This window comes from Leucoraja erinacea, chromosome 19, assembly GCF_028641065.1.
Source record: "Leucoraja erinacea ecotype New England chromosome 19, Leri_hhj_1, whole genome shotgun sequence".
Classification (NCBI taxonomy): domain Eukaryota; kingdom Metazoa; phylum Chordata; class Chondrichthyes; order Rajiformes; family Rajidae; genus Leucoraja; species Leucoraja erinaceus.
Window position 1 is genome coordinate 12047162 of NC_073395.1, and position 18625 is coordinate 12065786.

General features: G+C 43.5%; 1 protein-coding gene across 19 annotated transcripts in view; it reads right to left on the bottom strand.

Annotated features, from left to right (window-relative positions):
- nrcama (neuronal cell adhesion molecule a) overlaps positions 1–18625 on the bottom strand; it is a 198063-nt gene that overhangs the window by 116387 nt on the left and 63051 nt on the right. The gene's annotated exons all lie outside the window — the stretch shown is intronic.

Sequence of the window (18625 nt, forward strand, 5' to 3'; positions counted from 1 at the left end):
CGCTGCTGTCCACTGCAACAAGGAGCCCGAGGCCAATAGTCTATGCATGATTTGTGTCAAGCAAATCCTTCGATTCCGCTGACAGTGAGTATTTCCCAATAAAACGCTCATTCTCTTCTGAGCTTCTTGAAAAAAAGGCAACGGCAAGAATGCAATCCTATTAAACCATCTAAGCCGAGCCACGTTGTGCCTACCTTATTTTAGAATCTTAGCTTTGCGTCTCAGAATAATATAACAGAGGAAGAGGCCATTCGGCCACCCCTTCTAAGCTAGCTTCTTCGAAGAACAACCCAAGCTAAATCCTTGTGTTCAAGACGGAACTGCAGATGCTGGAAAATCGAAGGTACACAAAAATGCTGGAGAAACTCAGCGGGTGCAGCAGCATCTATGGAGCGAAGGAAATAGGTAACGTTTCGGGCCGAAACCCTTCATGGGTTTCGGCCCGAAACGTTAACTAACTCCTTCGCTCCATAGATGCTGCTACACCCGCTGAGTTTCTCCAGCATTTTTGTGTACCCAAGCTAAATCCTGTTTAGTTTAGCTTAGAGATACAGTGCAGAAACAGGCCCTTCGGCCCACCGGGTTCACACTGGCCAGCGACCCCCCCCCAGCACACTAAAACTATCCTACACACCAGGGACAATTTACAATTTTTACCAAGCCAATTAGCCTGCAAATCTGTATGTCTTTGGAGGGAGGGAGGAAACTGAAGCACCCGGAGAAAACCCACGCGGTCACGGGGAGAACGTACAAACTCTGTACCGGGTCTCTGGCGCTGTAAGGCAGCAACTCGACTGCTGTGCCACCATTTTTTCTCTGTATTCATGCAATGATTCCTCATTTAATTTATTATGAATTATTTCAAAAGGACATGGCATGCAGTCCAACCAGCAATAAATAAAACAAACTTTAGGTGAAAACTCATCATATTTAAGACTTATTTTATAGTCAAATAATTTATAGCATTTCCTTTGCATCTCTGGCTGGTTATTATATTTCAATCAGAGAGCATTAATCTATCAGTAAGATCCCAAATGTATAAATACTAAATATTAAATATTCCTTCACAGCACAATTATCACACTCCTCATGGTAAAACAGAACATTTATTTTTGAGGCAGTGGCCTGCTTCCAATCTGTGGATAGGACAATGGAGATTGACATGAAATGCTGGAGTAACTCAGCGGGCCAGGCAGCATCTTTGGAGAAAAGTAATAGATGACGTTTCAGGTCAGAACCCATCTTCAGACTCTGACCCGAAATGTCACCTATTCCTTTTCTCAAGAAACGCTGCCTGACCTGCTGAGTTACTTCAGCGTTTTGTGTCTATCTTTGGTAAAAAAACAGCATCTGCTGTTCAATCCTACATGAAAGGACAACGGATTCCTGTATATCCTGACCTACAGATAGTCAAGGGAGCAAGTGGTCAACAGCTGTCAAGCAACATCTGTGGAGGCAAAAAGGATAAGTTGGAAGAGGAAAGGTGTGAGGAGGGATGGGCCGGAGGCTGGCAGAAGGTACGTGGAACCATTTGAGCAGGGGGTGGGGGAGGGGTGGAAATCATAGGCAGATGAACCAGGTGAGGGAATGAGGTAGGGTTGGAAAGAACGAAGGGAGAGAGAACCTTGGGGGAGCGGTGGGAGTGGGAAAGGAACAAGGGGATGTGTATGAAGGAACTGCAGGTGCTGGTTTAAACCGAAGATAGACAAAAAATGCTGGAGTAACTCAGCGAGACAGGCAGCATCTCTGGAGAGAAGGAATGAGTGACGTTTCAGGCGAGACCCTTCTTTAGACTGATGTCAGGGAGGGAGATGCATAGATAAGGAAGTGTAAGGTGTGAAAACAGGACAAAGGGAATGGAGATCAAGGAAAAATGTAGAATATATCAACAAAGCAACAGATAAAATGTTGTCAGAAGTAAGACTGGTTGGAGAACTAGGAAAGGGGAGGAGTGGAGTGAGAGGGAAAGCGAGGGTTACTTGAAGTTAGTGACGTCAATGTTCATACTGCTGAACATTGCTGGGGTGTAAGATTCCCAAGCAAAAGGGGATGTGGGTTACCTGAAAATGGAAAAATCAATGTTCACCAGTCTGAAGATGGGTCTTGACCCAAAATGTCACCCATCCTTTTTCTCCCGAGATGCTGCCTGTCCCGCCGAGTACTTTGTGTCTGTCAATGTTCATATCTTTGCGTTGCAAGCTACTCACTCAAGTGAAACATGAGCTGTTGTATTTCTAGTTTGCGCTTGGCCTCGTCATTGGAGTGGAGAAGGCCGGGGACAGGCAGGTCGGTGTGGGAAAGGGAAGAGAAATTGAAATTGTATGCAACTGGAATCTGAAGATGTCTATGGTGGACAGAGGGGCAGAGTGCAGGGGCTTTGCTAAACAGTCACAGGCTGCGCTTGATCTCGCTGCTATAGAGGAGGCCAAATCAAATGCTCTAGAGCAGGTTGGGGGAGATACAGTGAACGTCTGTGTGGAAAAACGGTTTATGTCCCTGGAGGGTGGTCAGGGAGAAGGTGAAGGGACAAGGTGATCGCACCTCCTATCATTTGCAGGGGAAAGTGTCCGGTGATGTGGACGGGTGGGTGAGAAGGGATGTCAAGGAGACAGGTCCCTTGAGGTTCCTGAGGAAAGAAGATGATGATGAGATGCTGTTGAAACTGGTGGAATTGGCAAATGACGATATGCTGGTGCAGGACCAATGAGGTGTAAAGTGATGGACCAAGTGCAGGGAAGGGTGGACCTTATAAACACAGGACTCAGAGTAAGACACAGAGGGGGGGTACGGTGGCGTAGCGGTAGAGCTACTGCCTTATAGCACCAGATATCTGGGTTCGATCCTGACTTCGGGAGCACTCTATACAGAGTTTGTACATTCTCCCCGTGATCACCATGGGTTTTCTCTGAGATCCTTGGATTCCTCCCACACTTCAAAGATGTACAGGTTTGTAGGTTAATTGGCTTGGTGTAAATGTAAAAAAAAAAATCCCTAGTGTGTGTGGGGTAGTGTTAATGTGCGGGGATCGCTGGTGGGTGCAGACTTGTTGGGCAGAAGGATCAGTTTCCGCGCTGTATCTCTAAACTAAATAGCCCATTAAGCCCGTTGCACAATGGTACTAAGATCAAGGCCGATCAAAACATAACCCCAACCCCATATTCCCATCCACCTACAGAAACCTTTATACAGACTTGGCTATGTCAGCAGCTGCTTGCTTCACAGCACAGACGTGAACTGATGCTAGTTATTATTCATGGTCACCATCAATCAGGGAAGGTAAATAGGACGGTAGTTTTAACTCGTTACAATTGCGAAAGGGGCCCAAAAGCAGTGGAACAAACTTTAAAGTGAAATTACAAATGTCATTTAATACAATGAAGACCAATTAAAATTGCAATATTGCATTTTTTTCAAACTACCTCTATGCACCCCTTGCTCTATTTTATCTACATTTTATTCTTTGTCTGTAACACTATACTCTGCATCACGTTTCCTGTCTTTTACAGTATGCACTACCTGTTAAACATCGATATGGTTAAATTGTACTCATGTTCTGTATGATCGAACTGGATAGCAGCAAAATTACATTTTTTGTTTTTTTCTTTATATGTGACACTAATAAGCCAATGCCACCAGCATAATTAACACTGAGTCCTAACCCAGTCATTCACTCTTCCCCTCTCTCCCATCAGGCATGAGGTACAGAAGTTTGAAGACGCACACCTCCAGATGAAGGGGCAGTTTCTTCCCAGTGGTTATCAGACAACTGATACGTGCCCTCACCAACTTGAGAGCGGTCCTAACTTCCCATCCACCTCCAGGGAAACCTTTGAACTATCTTTAATCCGACTACACTGGACTTTATCCTGCATTAAACGCTATACCCTTTATCCTGTATCTGTACACTGTGGATGGCTAGATTGCAATCATGTGTAGCCTTTTCGCTAATTGGATAACACAAGACAAAAACACTTTTCACTCTACTTTGCTACATGTGACAATAATAAACTAAACAATACCAACACCAATTTAAAAATATCAGCGTGCAAAGAAACAGAATTGAGCCCAAATAAAGTTTTGCAATATTCACAGGACGTCTCAAACATTTGCTCAGCAAAATACCTAATATTTTAAGGAAGAAATGTATACATTTCCAGCTCACTCACTGTTATTCCTGTACTTCATCGGAATATGCTGTTGGTTTCCAATGCAGAATCCTTGGCCAGCCCAGCTAGTAGATGGGCTGTTCACTCCAACATGACCTGATGCCAAATTATCTCTTATCCAAGCCTTAGATCTTAGAACAAATGTGTCCTTGTGATTTGCTCTTTTCCCTTTTATAATAATCCCCTTGTGGCCACACCGTAATCCATCTTCACCGACCTGACATCGTTCCCACCAACCCCCACCTCCAGTCAAGGCTGCACTTCAGGAGTAGCTGGGAGTAGCACATTGGGTAGCATCGTGGCTGCTCTATCTTTCCCTCTCAACCCCATTCTCCTGCCTTCACCCCATAACCCCCGACACCCGTGCTAATCAAAAACTCTGAATGCATTCTTAGTGTTAGTGTTTGTGGAATGATTTTTTCCCTTTAAAAAATCAATATCCATAGCTTGGCAAAAGGGAGGGCGCGGAGGCCGGTGTTAACACTACAGAATGTTACCAATATTGAATGTACCGACACACTAAGAATACATTCAGAGTTTTTGATTAGCACGGGTGTCAGGGGTTATGGGGCGAAGGCAGGAGAATGGGGTTGAGAATGAAAGATGAGCAGCCATGATGGAGTGGCAAAGTAAACTTGATGGGCCGAATGGCCTACATTTACCCCAACGCTTAAGAAAAGAGTGGTGAGCTCCCCTTTACCTGGTTTCTGGCACCAGGTGGGCAATAGACATAAGCCCAGGCAATATTAACAGGGCAATACTAATGGACTTGGCTTGGCTTGGCTGGGCTGAGGTTAAGTTTAAAAACTGTGATCCAGTCGCACAATTCAATCGATGTCCTTATTATTAATAATAACCAGAGGTTAGAATCAGATGGTGCACTTGGAGCCTGAAGAAAGTTCCTGACACGAAACGTCACTTATCCATGTTCTCCAGAGATGGTGCTTGACCCACTGAGTTACTCCAGCACATTGCGTCCTTTAGAGTATCGTAACTGTGCTTTGTGTGTGTGTGTGCAAATTTTATAAAAATGCAGTTGCTATCGTTCTGAAAATATTGGAAATTCTTGACATGGGCTGTAAAATCACTGAATGATACCCCTTAAATATTTGCCCTCCCTTCCAGCCACAATCTGAAGCGAAAGCAAGTGAGATTATTTAGAGGCTTACAAGACCCAGATGCAATCACCAGGGACCCATCAGGTAGAAGCTGGAGAAGATGATTCTGCAACCTCCCATTTTTACAGGAATCTGCTGTAAAACACACAGAGGGAATGCATCCGCTGTAACAATTAATTATAGCTGACAGTGCCTGCATTCAGCTTGTCAAAAACAGTCCAATTTCATGTCAACTTCAGCCGAGCTGAGCCCGACAAAAGGTTTTATACAAGGGTCACACTACATACTTTGGCTTGTACTGTTATGTTACAGGGAGTAACTGAGAATGTTTTGCATTATTTTTCCTGCATATTTATTTGTTGTGTTGTTGTGCTAATGTGTCAGTAAAGCCCTAGTAAATAAGAATGCCGTTGTCCCGTTTACTTTAAAATGCACACTTTACAGATACAGCGCGGAAACAGGTCCTATGGCCCACAGAGTCCGCACCGAGCACCCCGTACACTAGCACTATCCTACACACTAGGGACAATTTAGTTTAGCTGAAGCAAATTAAACTACAAGCCTGTACGGGCTTTAGATTGTGGGAGGAAATCTACGTGGTCACAGGGAGAACGTAAAATTCAGAACAGATGTGCCGTAGTTAGGATCGAACCCAGGTGTCTGACACTATAAGGCAGCAACTCTACCACTGCGCCACTGTGTCACCCCCCTCCACCCCCCCCTTTACTCTTGAAGCCAGAGCAGCCAGAACTCAGGATGAGGTGGGCAGAGACTTTGGTGCGAGTGCCAGGAGAAAAATGGCGGAACAGAGGCCACTGCAGGAAAGGAGGTGACCATGAATGGTAGAGGAGATAGGGGATTCCAGGGATCGTTAAATTAAGGGTGTTGTAGGCTCGTTCTAGATTCAGCCTAGTAAACTGATCTTAAAACCTTAATGAGTCTGAAGAAGGCTCCTGACCCAAAACATCACCTATCTATATTCTTCAGAGATGCTGCCGGACCCGCAGAGTTACTCCAGCACTTTGATTCTTTCTTTAGTTTCATCCCTCAATATCTGCAGTTCTTTGCTGTTACTTAATGGTTTGTGTCCAATTTGAGCATGGATGGTCAAAGATAGGAAATCACAGATGTCAAGGGAGCCTTGGTGTGCTGCACATAAGAATGGCAGGCAGCTCTGATGCATTCCTGTGCCAGCGTATATTTGTAGTGGATAAAATACGGATCCAATTGTTTTTTTTTTCAGATAATCTTCCACAACCGAATAAATAGCCACGTGATCAGGTTTCAATGGTATTGGGGCAACAAACAATCTATAATCTGGAGGAATTCAGCAGGCAAACCAGCATCTGTGTGGGGTAAACACTATTGGTGATGTTTCAAGTCAAAACCCTGCATCAGGACTAAGAGTGGTGAGGGACGATAGCCCGCTTAATGAATAGAGGGGAAGGGGAGAGACAAGAGGCCAGCGGATGGTTGGTGGAGTGGATGAAGGCGGGGAAAAGGATGACAGGCTGATCGAACCAGGTGGGACATTGAGTGAGAAAAGTTCAAACACCAGGAAAGTTCTTATTCAACTTCAAATGGAGCCAGGGGGTGCTGTGCATTCACACAATCAACAGGCAGGCCAGCACAGTGGCAAAGCTGGTGGAGCTGCTACCTCACAGTGACAGAGACCTTCATTTGAAACTGACCTCGCATGCTCGGTCTGTGGAGTTTGAACGGTCTCCCTGTGACCCCATGCGTTTCCTCTGGGTGCCGTAGTTTCCTCCCACAGCCAAAGACGTGCGGATTTGTCGGTTAATAGGCCTCTGTAAATTGCCCCGTGTGTCGGGAGTGGATGAGATAGTGGGATAACACGGCACTAGTATGAATGGGTGATCAACAGCTGGGGTTGGCTTGACGGGCTGAAGGGCCTGGTTCCATGCTGTATCTTTAAAACTAAGAACTAAAATTAAAAGACAGGATCTTGGCTTGATGTTTCCCTTCACACACTGGAACTGTTGACAATATTCCAAGTGTGGTCTGGCTAACATTCTCCACAATGTAACACAATTCTTCTGGTTTACAACTCTATCCCTGGACTGTGAAGCCTAGCCGCTTGCCTGGTTCTATTTGTGGCTGCTTGAATTTGCACAGACACGTTCGCATTCATTTCTGAATCTGTCATCACAGATTTCTCCGCCTTTGAACATTTTGTGCCAAGGCGTACCTGGCCGCCAGATTCTTCCAAGCAACCCATAATTATAGTGTGGCAAGTTTAACAAGACTCAGGAGCAGCAATGGATGGGAACACTTGTTCCAAAAGCTTCTACAGTTCGACTCTGGCAGCTTGCAGTCAACTCTACTTGAAGGGGTAACACCCCTAACACACACAAACTAAAGGGCCTGTCCCACTGTATGAGTCATCCCGGATTTTTTTTACTCGTGGACATTTTTCATCGGGATGGAAAAACATCCCGAATTACCTGATGCCCCGAGTACCTACGGTTGGCATAACGAGCCGCTATGAAACATCCATGAACTCCTACGGACTCTTTGCGACCATTCTGCGAGTTCGAATCAGGGGAAAACTCGGGAGAATTTGTGAATTTCCTCGTACAGTGGGACAGGTCCTTAACTACTATAATGTCTTATTTGCCAACCCAGTGCCTTGGTGAAAATGTACTTTCATTTTGTCCTGCATTTAGTCACTGTCCTTAGGAGCTGCACCCTATCGACTGCCGTAAGATAATCTGAAAAGAATCTGGGTTGATATGTTCAAAAAATAACACAAGTGGCAGTGCAAATTAATCACTTATGGAATCACCAAATTATATGGATGACGGGTGGCACGGTGGCGCAGCGGTAGAGTTGCTGCCTTACAGCTCCAGAAACCCAAGTTCAATCCTGACCACAAGTGCTGTCTGTACGGAGTTTGTAAACTCTCCCTGCGACCACGTGGGTTTTCTCCGGGCGCTCCGTTTTCTCCCACACTCCAAAGACGTGCGGGTTTGTAGGTTAATTGATTTCGGCAAAATTGTAACATTGACCCTAGTGTGTGGGATAGTGTTAGTGTACGGGGTGATCGCTGGTCGGCACAGACTCGGTGGGCCTGTTTCCGCGCTGTATCTCTAAATTAAACTAAAGATGCTGCCTTTCAGCGCGGGAGACCCAGGTTCGATCCTGACAATAGACGATAGGTGCAGGAGTGGGCCATTCAGCCCATCGAGCCAGCACCGCCATTCAATGTGATCATGGCTGATCATCCCCAATCAGTACCACATTCCTGCCTTCTCTCCATATCCCTTAACTCCGCTATCCCTAAGAACTCTATCTAACTCAATCTATCTGACTATGGGTACTAACTGTAAGAAGATTGTATGTTCTATCCTGTGACCACGTGGGTTTTCTTAGGGTGCTCCGGTTTCCTCCCACACTCCAAAGACGTGCAGGTTACTAGGCTAATTGATTTCTGTAAATTGCCCCTAATGTGCAGGATAGAACTAATATACGGGGGTCATTGTTTGCCGTGGACTCGCCCCTAACGTGTAGGATAGAACTAGTAAACGGGTGATCAGTGGCCAGCACAGACTAGGTCTAAATTTAAGTCTAAATCCCAATATCCATCCCTTGAGTAACACCACTTCCTACAATTTGCCACCTCATTCGTGAGTTTGAATTCCATATCTTTTTTAATCTTGTCTCCTGACTGCGCGTTCTGACCTTATCACTCTGCCTGTGCAACGACTCCACAAAGCCCTTTACAAAGTATATTGTGTCCCTTAACTAACCCTTCTGATACTTCTATAAAGAATTCAATAAGGTTACTCGAGCATGGTCGTGTCCTTTGAAATGATGTTATCTATTCTTTAATGTACTTTCAATTCCGAGATTTTTTCCATGACATCTTTGATTAAGGATTCTCCCGCTATCCTGACATCACTGAAAAGCTAATTGGTCTGTTGTTACAGCTCCCTTATTGAATAGAATGGCATTAGCCTTTCTGCGGTCCCCTGGCACTGTACAAATGTAACAGCCCCACTATCTCGTTCCTGACCTTTTTCAATGCAATCCATCTAGATTCATTTGATTAATTTATCATTTATGATTCACTTATTATTTCAAATGCCTTTATAGCTATTGAGTTTCTTTCAATATCACGTTTATCTGTATATACTAGAGAACGTAATTTACAATCTATGCCTATTTTTTATCATCATCTGTGAGTTTTTATCATATATTTTTGTGGCGTTGCTTAATTCTTCTTTTATTACTTTTATGTTACTATTTACTTCTTCCCCTCAGTTATCAGGCTTCTGAATGGGCCTTCCATAAGCTAGGGTATTGTTCGATTCACCTCTACCTTATTGAATCTCTATGCTATTGAAGACTTTGTCTAAGGTACTGATGTGCTACAATGTTGAGTTGTAGCGCATCAGTTCCTTAGCCAAAGTCTTCAATAGCGGAGAGATTCTGCAAGTTATAGGAAAGAGGTTGTTAAGCTGGAAAGGGTACAGAGAGATTTACAAGGATGTTGCCTGGGCTAGAGGGTCTGAGCTATAGGGAGTGGTTGATTTAGCTGGGACTTTATTCCTTGGAGTGCAGGAGGATGAGGGGTGATCTTTTGGAGTTGTATAAAATCATGAGAGGAATAGATTGGGTGGATGCACAGAGTCTCTTGCCCAGAGTAGGTGAATTGAGGATCAGGGGACATAGGTTTAAGGTGAAGGGGAAAAGATTTAATTGGAATTTCACACAAAGAGTGGGGGATGTATAAAACAAGCTGCCAGAGGAGGCAGTTGAGGCAGGGACCACCCAACATTTAAGAAACAGTTAGACAGGTACATGGATAGGACAGGTTTGCAGAGATATGGACGAATCTTGGGGCATGTTGGTCGGGGTTAGCCTAGTGTAGATGGGGAATGTTGGTCGGGGTGGGACTAGTGTACATGGGGCATGTTGGTCGGGGTGGGACTAGTGTAGATGGAGCATGTTTGTCGGGGTGGGAATAGTGTAGATGGGGCATGTTGGGCGGGGTGGGCAAGTTGGGCCTGTTTCCACACTGTGTCACTTTGTAACTATGATTCTATAAATCCCTTCTGTTATTCTCTGCGTTGATGCATAATCTCAGCTAAAGCTTTTTTTGCTTCAGTTCTTTTCTTAATTACTTTTCCATTTACGCTGCATTATTACAGGCGGCATTTAATACGATATATACACATGGACTCTGTTGATTTTTGATTAAAATGTTCCTCATTGCTGTTTCTCATCAGTAGCATTTTCTCTGATGTATTTTTCCTACATCAGCCAACATCTTTTGCATCCGTTTATTACTTCACCTTACTCTACTTGAAACAAACAGACAAATAAACATCCTACAGCCTTTTGTGTAGGAAGGAACTGCAGTTGCTGGTTTAAACTGAAGATAGACACCAAAGGCTGGAGTAACTCAGCAGGTCAGACAGCACCTGTGACGAAAAGGAGTAGGTGATGTTTCAGATTGTGACCCTTCTTCAGACTGAGAGTCAGGGGAAAAGGAAACGAGAGATATCGAAGGTGATATAGAGAGATATAGAACAAGTGAATGAAAGATATGCAAAAAAAAAAGTGACTATTATAAAGGAAACCGGTCATTGTTAGCTGTGGGCTAGGTGAGTTACAGGTATAGCCTTTTCTTTGACTGGATAGCACTTTCCACCTAAACTAAACTAAACTCTACCACTGTGCTATCCACAAAATGCAAAAAGCCTTAAACATTCTTGTTTTCAACAATAACATATTACTGTGGGATGGACCACTTTTTGTCAACACAGAAGCTTCATCAAATAACAAAAACTGTGCAGAAAATACATTTTCATAGGTAGGCTGGATCATTAATTTCATGGACGGGCGATCCATTGCTGGCTGAGATGCCCAGGAATGTAAACCAACGACTGCAGAGGGGAAAAAAAATCTGACGTCAATCAGGAGACAAAGGAAAACAGGAAAGATGCTACATTCATATTATTGGGATTGTGAAGCAATGGAGCAGAATGCCTTTGTGCTCACCCACAGGATCGAGACTATTACTGAGCTCCGACTGCGTGAATCTATTTCCACATGCCATTAATTTGAAGCTTAAGGGCAAAGTGGAAAAAATACTCATTATTGCAACCAGAGATGCAGGTTTTACATTTTGCCTAACTTTAGCATTTCTCGCTCATTTCATTTTTTTCTGGACTTTACCTTGCACTCTACATTATTTCCCATATCATGTACCTGTACAGTGTGGATGGCTCCATTGTAATCAGATCTTGTCTTTCCACTGACTGGTTAGCACACAACAAAAGCTTTTCACTGTACTTCGGTACATGTGATAATAAACTAAACTGAACTAAACGTGTAAGTTCATAAGTTCCAGGTGCAGAATTAAGCCATTTGGCCCATCAAGTCTACTCCATCATTCAATCATGGCTGATCTATCTTTCCCTCAAAATCCCGTTCTCCTGCCTTCTCCCCATAATCCCCGACATCCTTACTAATCTAGAATATGTCAATCTCTGCCTTAAAAATATCCATTGACGGCCTCCACAGCTGTCTGTGTCAATTAATTCCACAGATTCACCACCTTCTGACAAAATAAATTCCTCCTCGTCGCCTTTCTATAGGTATGTCCTTTTATTCTGAGGCTATGGCCTCTTGTCCTAGACTCCCCCATTAATGGAAATATCCTATCCACATCCACACTATCCAGGCATTTCAGTATTCGGTAACTTTCAATCAGGTTCCCCGTCATCCTTCTAAACTCCAGTGAGTACAGTTCCAGTGCTTCTTAAAATTAATGTACACATATGTTGAATAGGACACATGTTCACTGTAATATTAGTGTTCATGGCACCATTAAGGGAGAGATAGACAGATTCTTGATTAGTATGTGGTGTCAGGTGTTATGGGGAGAAGACAGGAGAATGGGGTCAGGAGGGAGAGATAGATCAGCCATGATTGAATGGCGGAGTAGGCTTGATGGGCCGAATGGCCTAATTCTACTCCTTTTCCTTATGACCACTGTTCATGACCAGCTCTGACAATGGCCCTTCCGTCTGCTCCTCTTTCCCACAGGTGCCGCCTAATCAGCTGAGTATTTCCAGCATTTTCTATCCTTTTATTTGAATTCTTCTTTATTTGAAATGATCCCTACCCTTAGTTTTCAGTCAGTTGAGAGAATCTGTCAAAGACATCCACTGGGTTGAAATTATAAAGGCAATGTCTGCATGTTAGTTTAGATTAGTTAAGAGATACAGTACGGAAACAGGCCCTTCGGCCCACCGACTCCGTGCCGACCAGCGACCCCTGCACATTAATACTGCCCCACACTCACTAGGGACAATTTTACATTTATACCAAGCCAATTAACCTATAAATCTGTACGGCTTTGGACTGCAGGAGGAAATCGAAGATCTCGGAGAAAACCCACGCAGATAACTGGGAGAAGGTACAAACACCATACAGGCAACATCTGCAGTCAGGATCGAACTCACAGCTCTGGCACTGTAATGCAAGCTCTTCCACTGTGCCACTGTGCTATCCTGCCATTACTAGCGTTACTGCAACATTTTCCACTAAATGTACCAATCCAACATTTGCCACTTCAACTGTATCGACACAAACTGCCTTCCGAACCAGCTGTACATTTAGCTCCACAAATCCACCAAACTCGTTGTAGTATTTACTTGTCAATATACTGTGTAGGAAGTATTTTGTGTCGGAAGTCTTTTGTGTAGGAAGGAACTGCAGAAGTTGGTTTGCATTGAAGATAGACACAAAATGCTGGAGTAATTCAGCGGGTCAGGCAGCATCTCAGGAGAAGAGCAATAGGTGATGTTTCGGGTTGAGACAATTATTCTGACATCGCCAGGGGAGAAGGAAACTAAAGATATGAAGGGGTACAAAGAACAAATGAATGAAAGGTATGCAAAAGGACAATCAAAGCCAACAACAACAATCAAGGAAAGAAGTCCACAATGGTCCATTGTTGGCTGTTACGAAGGTGATAATGAGTGAAACTAATAACTGAAACAGAGAAACCAAACAGCATGACAAGTGAAACTTGCATGGCAACTAGGGTGGAGGAGTGATGGAGAGAGAGGGAATGCAAGGGTTACTAGAGAAATCAATACTCATACCGCTGGGGTGTAAGCTGCCCCAAGCGAAATATGAGGTGCTGTTTTTCCAATTAGCGCTTCGCCTCACTCTGACGGTGGAGGAGACCCAGGACAGAAAGGTCAGCATGGGAATGGAAAGAGGAGTTAAAGTGTTTGGCAGCCAGAAGGTCGCGTAGGCCAAGGCGGACTGAGCTGCTATATCCTACTCAGCTACAAAGACACAGTGTTGGGATAATTCTTGAATCATGAGCCACTTGGATACTGAAGGGTGCAGGGTGTGACAAAGCACGCAGCCACCCCCCTTGTGGTTTCAAAACTTAGAGTGAGAATGTGATGTGTGAATGGGGATTTGATAAAGTGACACAATGCTCAATGAATTGAGAGAACGGATGACTCCATCAGCCCACTCAGCGCTATTGAGAACTAATGTCTTTAAGTAAACTAACTGGTGTGAATCGACATTGGATTCTCTCTTTTTTTCTCTCTATTCTGGAAATCCTGTTGAATACAGGGACAGCATGGTGGTGCAATGGTAGAGTTGCTGCCCTACAGCTCCAAATATCCGGGCCTGGCCACAGAGGCTGACTTTTCAGAGTTTGTACGTTTTCCCCATTTCCTGCGTAGGTTTTCTCTGGATGCTCTGGTTTCCTCCCATACCCCAAAGACCTACATGTTTGTATGTTCATTAGCTTTGGTAAAATTGTAAATTGCAGGATAGTGCGAGTGTGCGGGGATCGCTGGTCAGCATGGACTCGGTGGGCTGAAGGGCCTGTTTCACATTGTATCTCTGAATTAAGCTAAACAGGCAAAGCCATGGTCGACTGTGTTTCCACATTTATATCTCTAAGCTAAACTAAACTCAACTACTATTTTTAATTAATTTGTTCTGCACTTTACAAGCTTCTACAAAACAAAATTTGTTATAAAATACTGAACATAACCTTTTGTTATCAACTCATCGTCAGGAGTGAAGGCCTTTGTATTCATTCGCTCTAACATTTAACCATTCCCTCTATTGAAATCCCTGCGAACATTCTGCTTGTGCTTTCTGCTTTCATAGAGGTGTGGTATGTGTCTTTAAATCCAACTGCAATAATTGAATCAGTGTACAGCTCTGTGTGTGAGTTACAACAATGCTACAAATTAAATGTATGCAATAGATTTGCAATTATTATATGATAAGTTTGATGAAGGCCCAAAACGTCACCAACTCATTTTCCCCAGAGACACTGCCTGACCCGCTGAGTTACTCCGGCACTTCTTGTCCTTCCCTGACTCTCAGTACATCATTGGTGAAAACCAGCATCTGCAATTTCTTCTCTCCAGAGATGCTGCCCTTCCTGCTGGGTTACTACAGCATTTTGTGTCTATCTTCGGGTTTAAACCAGCATCTGCAGTTCCTTCTTACACAATATTTGATGACAAAAGTGCCTTCTGGAAAGAAAAAAATCAATGCTGTTTTTTTGGTCTATTTTTTGCTTTCATATTTCATCAGTTTTAGATTTAAGACTTAGGAAATGGTTGCGTTTCATCTCCAGATCATCAGCTTCTTCTTTCACTGTAGTTGGTGATAATCACTGTGATTTGAAATGCTTCTCTCCCTTCAATCAAGTACAAAGGATGCTTCAAAACTCATTAAATTACATCATTTAAACCTCATTAAAGGTGTGGTATTTTCTCATTAAATCTGCCATGCTTCAGCGACGCAAAGAATTATTTGTTAGAACAATTAAAATAGAGAGGTTTGAGAGCTGCATTGGGTGCAGTGCAACTGTTATCACCTACACAGGGCCAGTAGGATAGCAGAGGGAACATATTCAGACCTGCACAAACCACAGGGCGTCATTTTGAAATAGGAAGCACAAACTATTTTGTGTGTATATGTGGCTGTGCATGTTGAGAGAGAATATCTGCATTAAGAAAAAGGACACAAAGTGCTGGCGTAACTCAGCGGGTCAGGCTGCATCTCGGGAGAACATGGATAAATGATGTTTCAGGTCGGGACACATCTTCAGACTCCATTAAGATCTGTGATTCAGTGTCCGTGCATTGCTGTGTGCATGCTGTGTATAAAGATGTGAATTACAGAGTAACTGGTCGCCAGTCTGTACACCAGGGTGTATGGGTGTGTCTTTGAATGTGTGCATGGATATTCATGTGTGTATGTGTGTGTGCTTGAGTTAATAACTGGGTAAAATGCCCAGAGTCGCTATCTAAATTCATAACGGGTAAGGTAGCTTTGAGCCTGGATTCGTAACATGGAACTACGATAATGTAGCCATTAGAGAAACTTGGTTGAAGGAAGAGCAGGATTACCAGCTGAACGATCCAGCGGGTCAGATGATTCAGTTGCGATAGAGAGGGATTCAACAGAGGCGGGGAAGTTGCAAATCAGAACAAATATGGAAAATGAAAAGATGTAAAAACATTTAAATTATTGTCGTGGCTGATTTTAACTTCCCTAATATTGACCGAAATTCCCTTAGAGCCAAGGGGTTAAATGGGAAGAATTCCTTTGGTGCATCCACGAGGATTTCTTGAAACAATATACATGTTGCACAACAAGGGATTAGACTGTACTCAACTTATACTGGGGAAAGATACAAAGTGCTGGAGTAACTCAGAGGGTCAGGCAGTGTCTCTGGCAAACATGGATAGGTGTTGTTTCAGGTCGGGAGACTTCATCAGACTTCTGAATCCATATTTTCCACAGATGCTGCTTGACCCCGCTGAGTTACTCCAGCACGTTTTGACTTTCTTTGGTATAAATTAGCATTTGCAATTCCTTGTTATTACACTTATACAGTGGAATGTGCCTGACCAAGCTGATCAAAGTTTCGGTGGGGAGCATTTATGGAACGTTGATCATTATTCTGGAAGTTGTGAGGTAGTCGTAAATAAGGATAATAATGATAATTTTGGAAATTATAAAAGTATTAGGCAGAGACTGAGAGAAGAGGCAATTCAAGGATAAATCTACATCTGACACGAGTCTTTTTAAAAGGCCAGTTGGTTTGAGTTCAGGGCTAGCATTGGAAGGATGAAAGGGGATTAATAGAAACATATAAAATTATTAAGGGATTGGACACACTAGATGCAGGAAACATGTTACTGATGTTGGGAGAGTCCAGAACCAGGGGCCACAATTTAAGAATAAGGGGTGGGCCATTTAAAACTGAGATGAAGAAAAACGTTTTCACACAGAGAGTTGTGAATTTGTGGAATTCTCTGCCTCAGAAGGCAGTGGAGGCCGAATCACTGGATGCACTCAAAAGAGAGTTAGATGGAGCTCTTAGGGCTAGTGGAATCAAGGGATATGGGGAGAAGGCATGAACTGGGTACTGATTGTGGATGATCAGCCATGATCACGTTGAATGGCGGTGATGGCTGGAAAGGCCGAATGGCCTACTCCTGCACCTAATGTCTATATATCTATGCATGTAAGTATCTAGCATGTACCGATGAGGATGAAAGAAGGATGTCAAGATTTGGGAAGCTCAGATGACAAGATATTGTAAGTTTAATCAAAAAGAAAAAGGAAGCTCTTTGAAGAATATATTGAAAGCAGAAAAGAAATTAATGGACTATAAAGGGCCTGTCCCACTTGGGTGTCATTTGCGTGTCACGCAAGTGGCATGCGAGGATTTTGAGAATCCCAAAATCCTGGGGCGCCCGGGCACTACCGCGCGTAACTACGTCTCACCACATGCCATGCACGCGTAATGCACGCCACACGCGCATCGTGACGCATAAATGATGTCACGTAATTGATGCGCAAATAACGCCCAAGTGGGACAGACCCTTAAATGGACGTCCTTGGAAAATAGGATTAAGGCATTTTTTGTGTTATTTGAGGAAGAGGAGAGCAAAGGATTGGGTAGGTCCCACTCAAGAATAATGGAGGGAATTTATGTGTGGAGCTGAAGGATGTGGTCCAGGTTCTCAATGAGTACTTCACTTCATCAAGAAGGCACAATGATTGATTAGTAAGGAGTGGTCTTTCTTTGCATGCTGTTCCAGAAGATGATCTACTTACAATCATAGTTGTGTATGACTGCTCTTATGTAAACTAGTATTTGACTGGATAGCATGCAGAATAAACTTTTCATTGCATCCTGATACATGTAACAATAAACTAGGGTGGAGCGGCGGTAGAGTCTTCTGCCTTACAACGCCAGAGGCCCGGGTTCGACCCTGAACATGGGTGCTTGTCTGTATGGAGTTTGTACGTTCTTCCCGTGACCGTGTGGGTTTTCTCCGGCTGCTCTGGTTTCCTCCCAATACAGGTTTGTAGGTTAATTGGCTTCGGTAAGAATTTGTAAATTGTCCCTAGTATGTAAGATTGTGCTAATGCACGGGGATCGCTGGTCAGCATTGGCTCGGTGGGTCGAAGGGCCTGTTTCCGCTCCTTATCTCTAAACTAAACTAAAATGAAGTAAACGAGACTAAACTTAATGAAATTAAACTATTTTGCAGAATGATGCTACACTTAAGTGGAAAAATTAGCATGATGCATGAATTGCTGTCTAAAATATTGAGAATATTCATTGGATTTGGTGGATACAGGGAGCCTCCTCTACAAAACAAAGGGAAACTATTTTTAAAATACAGCAGAGTTTCTTAGGAGTGAAATCAGGAAGTAATTGTGCTGATATGATGAGGGACTTGAATGGAAACGTTGGTTCAAGCAGCTGAATGGCTTTCTCCTGTTCTGTCTGCATCCTACACACAACCTTAGCATATTTCCACGGAAGAGATGGGATCAACAAGTTCACGTTTATTGTCAGCCTGGGCTATAGTGGAGATTTGTTTTTAGAAATGCTAATTCAGAAGTCTTATGAGAATCTAGAACAAAGTGTGGGATCAGAGTCACAAGTAGGCCCAATGGAAAGCCTGCTCGACCCACTGACACTGACGTTTCCTTCTTCCTGCTGCCCAAGTGGCCAGGTTCAGAGAGTTTATTTTTCACAGTTCGTCAACAGCAACCGAACATCACCACAACATTACTGGAGGCAAGCATCTTGTGAGCAAGATCTTGGGGGGAAATTCAGTCTCATAGGACAAATATCTACCTCCTATACACACAGGTACAGTTATGCACACGTGTACACATATGTACACATACATTTGTACAAATACACGTACATATGTGTGCACATAGACATATGTACACACACATATACATGTGCACACATACATATAGACGAGTGTAGACATGTAA